This window comes from Pteropus alecto, unplaced genomic scaffold (assembly GCF_000325575.1).
Source record: "Pteropus alecto unplaced genomic scaffold, ASM32557v1 scaffold17, whole genome shotgun sequence".
NCBI lineage: Eukaryota > Metazoa > Chordata > Mammalia > Chiroptera > Pteropodidae > Pteropus > Pteropus alecto.
In genome coordinates, this window is record NW_006440645.1 from 12,274,207 (window position 1) to 12,281,060 (window position 6,854).

The window sequence follows — 6,854 nt, forward strand, 5'->3', positions numbered from 1 at the left end:
CTCGCATTTTACGGATGATAAAATCATCACAATAGAATAGTGCTCCATAAAATGATGACATCTCTTAAAGTTTTACACATCAAAATAATCTTTACTTTCATTATTTTGTTAAATCGGTAGCCTATCCTTTGAGATATTTCTGGATACTGGAGGTACTATATAGGAGCTTTGATTATGCAGTAGTGAACATTTCACATAGAAGAATGACATATTTCTGGAGATTTCAGGGAAAAAAAAGAAATATCCATTTAAGATAGAACTGAACCAAAAAACAGAATTTTCAAATCACATTATATCATTTATATGTGGGATATAAACCTAAAAGCAACAAACAGAGACTCATGGACATGAACAATAGACTAGTGGTTACCAGAGGGAAGGGGGAAGGTAGATGGGGTAAAAGGAGGTCAAATATGTGGAGACAGAAAGAAATCTATGGGAGGTGAACACGCAGTGTAAATATATATATATGCCTTGCTGTTAAAGTGTACAGCTGAAACTTGTTGTTGGATTTCATTAACCAATGTCAACATAAAAAAATAAATTAATTAAAAATAATAAAAACAAAATCAATAAATAAATAGGAAAGTGCTTTGGAACAACTGTCAATTACAACTCAGCCTTTCCTTCTCCGTGCTGTTTTCCGCAGTGGTTTCTGCTGTGCGTCTCTGCTCAGAGGCTGTGACTCCTATGTGCACCTGGACATAGCATTTTGCCCTACGTCCTCCCCTCTCTCACAGATCCAAGAGTGGCTGATTTTTTCAGAATGCACAGATTTTTACTTGTTAGGACAGAGTGGTAACTTCCAAGCTTTTTTACACGAGGGACCAGAAACTGCCCCAATCCTCACTGGTTTTTTACTATTGGCTTCTCTTGAGGCTCCCAGCAAACAGTAGTGATTTCAGAGCTCCTAACAGTTTAATTTTGATAACTAACTTGAATAACTTTCTTTCCAATATAATAATTTTCTTTTCTTTTCTTTTTTTTTGTTCAAGACATTTAATCCTATGTACTTTTTACTAAAGAAATAAAAGTAGTCGGGGGTGGATGGGGACAGACATCCAACTCCTCGCCAGATGCTTTCCCTTCCTAAGAAAGCCTAGTGAAAACCATGGTTAGCAGAACACCTCAAGGGGATGAAGGAAAAAAAAGTCATTTCCCCAAGGACCTTAGGATTGGAGAAGCTGGGCATATTTCCGCCTCCCGCACTTATCTCTTTTGGTTCCTGCTCAGCAAAATATCTTCCCCTAAACACAGCCATGCCTGAAGGAGGAAAGTTAGTTAACCCTTTGAGCACCATATCTTTAGGTCAATCTAGTTTATGTTAGAATCGTGGATCACTCTGGTAACAGTAAAACCACTTTGACACATTAGGCAAACATTTACTCTCTCACTCTCCCTGACTGGCCATGTATCATGCGTTCACTCATATCATTCAAAGAGAAGTTTGGGGGTAAAATTGCTTGTTATAAACATTTTAGCAATGATGATTCTGTCACTGAAGTACTTCCTACTCTACACTCAGAAGAAATATGGTCCAAGTATGAAATCATTTCTGAGATTCTGTACTCTGAAGATAATTTTTTAAAAATTAAAATGTATATATGTGTATATATAAATTATATGTGTGATTATAATATATAGTAACCATATACATAATTAACTTCATAAGTCATTAAGCCACATGTTCACACCTCCTTCAGAAAAATGCCATAAAAACAGAGATTAGCTTCTCATAGATATTAAAACACAGTTATTACTAATTCCTATACTGGAAATTTTCTTTTCCTTACTCTGAAATTTGCCTCTTTCTTTTCCTCTCTACAGGAAGTTTTGAGATAGTTAAAAATCAAAGAGCTTTTCAGATTTTTAAAATTGGATTTATGACAAACTTCCTCTATTTCACAGAGGATGAGGTCGAGGGGGTCCTCTCACCCACCAACGTCTCTAACATTAACACCCCAAGTATTTATACCACAAACGTAAAGGTCCACAGTTTTAGTTTTTGCTTTGCTTACCTACTAGATTCCTGGTCTGGTGCTTCTTGGTTTCAGTCTCTGTCAGAAACTCTCCTGCATCTCTACTTCTTCGGTTAAAGCCAATGGTCTCTAGAATCTAAAGGAGATATGTACACATCATTATTTTGGACTACCATTTATTTTGAATCCAGTATGCTAGACTGTTTCAAATCTTGGGGAAAGAAATGGTCATATTCCACTGAAACAATCATTCATCCCTGCTACATATTTACAGGGTCTTTGCTTAGAGTGTTCTGAGTGCATTCCTAGTTTTCTAGTATGATTTTCTTTCCCCAGGGTTTTGTTGTTGTCCCTAATTTCCCCAAATTGTAGTAATATTTAAGTTCTGGATCTTTGTGATAATTCATATTCTGACACCAATTTTTGAGGTTGCTGGAAAGGTTGATGAAAAGATGTCAACTGACAAAGATAATGATGTAAATTTTCTTAAATGAAAAAATAAGTGAAATAATACCAAGACAACTGTACAAATGCGGAATGATGCAGCATCTTCATGCTTTCCAAGTCCCCAGTTTCCAATGAGGACGGACCTATTATCTCTGCAGAAAATTTTCTAGCCATAAGAAATTTGCCTTGCTGTTATGAAGAGTAATTTGTTCCTGTGACTCTTCTGGAAATCTTGGCTACTAAGCTGGTATAAATAACCTAATGCAAATAATCTCAGTCCATTTTTAAAAATTTCCTTGGACACTGAGAATTTGAATGGTCAGTCTTCAAGGAAGTCTAAGGTTTTCTATTTGCGTGAGGTAAGTCACTTGCCTGGGGATTCACAGCTGAGGCCAAATCTGAATTCAAAACTAGGTAACTATCCTTACACACTCTGCTATACTGCCAATATGCTATCACTGATTCCTACAGAATTGATGTCGCCTCATTATGCTATGAAGTTTCATCCAAAAGTATACTTATAGAGGGATGGAAGTAGATGAAGAGCCGCCTATGCACTTATTAAAAGTCGATGAAAAAGTTACTTTAAAATATGAGTATTTAAAATTCTTGTCTTTCCTTAGAACACATCATTTTCTCATGAACACAAAATTATAAAACGAGCCACATGGTTTTACTTTCTTTTGGCCATTGATTCAGAATCATATCTGGGAACAGATTTTGTAATGCACAGGAAATCCTTGAAGCTACTAATTTAACCCTTTTACTTAACTATATTTCATAAAAACTAAATCATCAATGACTATTATGGATAATAATAACGGAATAACTAATATCTGATTTTATTCTGTTTTACATGAATTATCTTCTTTAATGCTCACATTTTCCTCATGAAGTATGAACTGTTATTTCCCTAGTCAGGAGAAATAAAGACACTCAAGAGCTATATATAACTTCTGCTTATATCCAATTAGACCCAATGTAGTCATATAAGGATAGGCTAGGAATATAGATTGGACACAAGTGGTATTCTACTTGAAGAGTTAAAAATAGGGAAGAGAAAATGAACTGTGAGAGATGGAAGAATTCATCGCAGCTTCCTAATCCAAAATTTAGAAAAGGGAAAAGCATCTGAATTGATTATTTATTTAAATATGAAGCGATTTGGCCTGAATTATTCGGTTACACTATTTGCACCATTCATATAAACTAGGAAATTTTTCTATTTCCCCTCTAGTCGTTTCTACATATAAAGATTAAATTGTACTCCAACAATCTTCATGTGAGACATCACGATGCAATGACATCACAAACTGCTTAAACATATTAGATATTGTTTGAAGAATACTCTTTATTTAATTTGAAAATGCCCTCATTGCCACCTATGCCCTTTTACTATGATTTCAGTTTACTTTATAACAAAAAAAAATACACAGGTGTCATTTATTGATTAATATTTTATATTGACTATGATTTATTACATTTTCTTTTCTTGGAGATATGACAAGCACATTAGATTTTAATACACTGACTATCCTGTACCATGGCATGTAATTTAATTTTTATCCCACTAATCATAAATTTTGCAAAAAATTTGTGCCATGAAACTGTTTTCAATAAATACACTGAAATAAATTTGTATTGATCTCAGTATTTAAGAGAGATTCTGAAATATGTTATAACTATAGATCAATAACTAATAAAATTGAAAATCACTCTGTTTTGACAATTTCTTCCTTATTGGCAGAGCCTTTAAAAGCAAATATTTATTGGTTACTAGGGTATTATCATTTTTCTGTCTCTAATATTATCTTAATTTCTGGGATATCACATGCAAAAGACTTGACATAGAAGAGATCACTTTGCATTCATTGAACCAACATGGCAAAGAGCCCATGTGGCTGGCGTCTGGGAGACAGTGGTTCAATATGAGGTCAGTGGGAATAAACAGTGGCCATAACTTTTTGAGTCTTTTAGGACACATCAAAGTTTTGTTATTAATTTGAAGGGTCTTTGTAAGCCATGCAACTGCAAGAGGTTGTCTAGCATTAACTTTTTAGAATATATAGCCAAGGAAAAATTTCTATTTCAGAAGTGCTGTGATACTAAAATATTCTTATCCTTGTAAGATTAATCATAGGTGCTTCTTGACCAGCTTTTCTTATACTGCAAGTCCACATACTTACTGGATGTTTGACCTTACGTTAGTTACTTAACCCTTGTAAACCTCAGCTTTGCATGTTCTATTTACACAGACTTGCCTACTTAGTGATCACCAAATCCTCACGAGTGTGTAGCCAGGATTAAACAAAGTAATCCATGTATAGTACTTGGAATAGTTTTCAGTATCTATTAAGTTTTACACATTAGTCATTAATGTGTTTCTCATAGACCTTTAAGAATTACAACTGATATTGTATAAAACATCAGAAAGTAAAGGTGAAATACATTTAAAATACCAGTTATGGTACCCTGCATCCATAATCACCATTAAATGGCCTTGTGCTAGTTAAACTCAATTATAATGAATAAGGGGGATGGCGGGGAACCACGAGGAGTCTGCCACATCAGTCTTCCTCACTAATTAGACAAACGAATTGTAAGGACTCAGAACAACACTTTTTCCACTGTAATATATCCAAAACAGAGGAGCACAATAAATATTTGCTAAATAGACGGGTAAATTAAAGTTGATATGTAATGGTCTCCATTTTCCCTGTGAAGTAGTAGTCAAGGTTTTCAACAAAGAGTGGGGTAAGAGTGAATGAGAAAGAAAATTTGAGGAAAGTGGTAAATATTTGAAATAACAGCTACAAAAATTTAAAACAGCAGATACACGAAAAGGGTTCATGCTGAAATGTACAGAAGTTCTAGTTGAATGTGAAGACCATATCGGTGCAGCACCAAAAAATAAATATTTTTCTGTAATCGTCTCTCCAGTTATAGCTTAGAATTAAAAGGAGAGAAACGTGTAACTGAATTGAGCTGGTAGTAAGAGCAGGCTGAGCAAGAATGGTGAGAGAAGAAGCCAGACATGTGGCTGCTGATTAAAGAATGGATTCTACATAAAAAGGGGGCAAAGTTGGGGTAGAGTAGACTGTACACTATCTTTAAAAAAAAGATGAAAACATGGATAGTATTAATGTGTACAAAGTCATATAATAGAAAACAATGAAAGCATAAAATGTTAGAATGATGAAAACGGTATATTCAAATTATTCTATACCTCAACTTTTGACAGAGAACTAACAAGGGTCAGGTAAGGTACTGGATGTATTTTGCTCACTTTATTATCTTTGCATATTGTCAATTATTTTGCCATCTCACATATTACTAAATAAACAGTTTGTATCTAGGTCAAATTATAAATACCGAAACAACTGGGATAGCATGATAATCATTTAGATGTGTTTTTTACGTTTATATTTTACGTTTAATCAACAAAAATTTTAAAAATGTTTTATAATGTAGAAATGTATTTGTATAGTACTAGTTCAGCAAACATATAAATAAGTAAATAGAAATATGCTGAGGATACAAATGATGATGCCTTTAAGAATTGGTTGCACAGTCAGAACAGATTTGAGATTACTACTGAAGAGAATGGAAGGACAGATGTCAGTAGATAGTAGTTAGATATTAGTAGACAACGAATGTTAGAGAAGAACTGAATTGGAGATATGGAATAGTTATTGGAAATTAACACTAGTTTTAAATTTTATCTGACATATTTATCAAGGAAAATTTATGTTTTCTTTAATGAATAGAGAATGTCTTTCAAAAGAAATGTTAAATAAAAAATTTAGGGGGCCAGCTTGGGTGATAGAGTAAACAGACAAAAATAAACAAAAAAATAAATAAATACACATGCCCCAGGTGAAATCATTTATGTTCTCCTAGTCTCAATTTCCTCATCTGGAAATGAAAATAACTGGTTTCTAATTTCAGTCAGAATTTTTTTCCAAAAGTTCTATAAGACAATATAGAAAATAAATATGATAAATTTTTTAAACTTAATGATAATCTGAATGAAGGGAAAAAGAAGAAGGGCAAATCAGATAAAGGCAGGAGAAAAAAATTCTACCTACCTGTAAGATGATTAGAATAAAACATTTTAAAATGTGAAATTGTTGTGTTGCCATAGTCTATATAAACACAAAGAAATATTTTTGTTACTGAACAAAACAGATGAGTGAAGAAAAGAGATCAGAGGCTTCAGTATCCAAAAAACTGGTATTTCTTACATCAGCCCTTAAGCATCAGCACTGCGTAAGTTTATCTGAATGCAAGAAAGAAGCATAAGTTTTAGGAAGATGCCTTTAGTCCTTACTCTCACGCACAAAAATGACACAATGCTTTAAAACAAAATAAAGGTCACTGATGTAGCACTAGTCATGTGCAGAGGGAAGGGCTAGAAAAAGCAGTGAA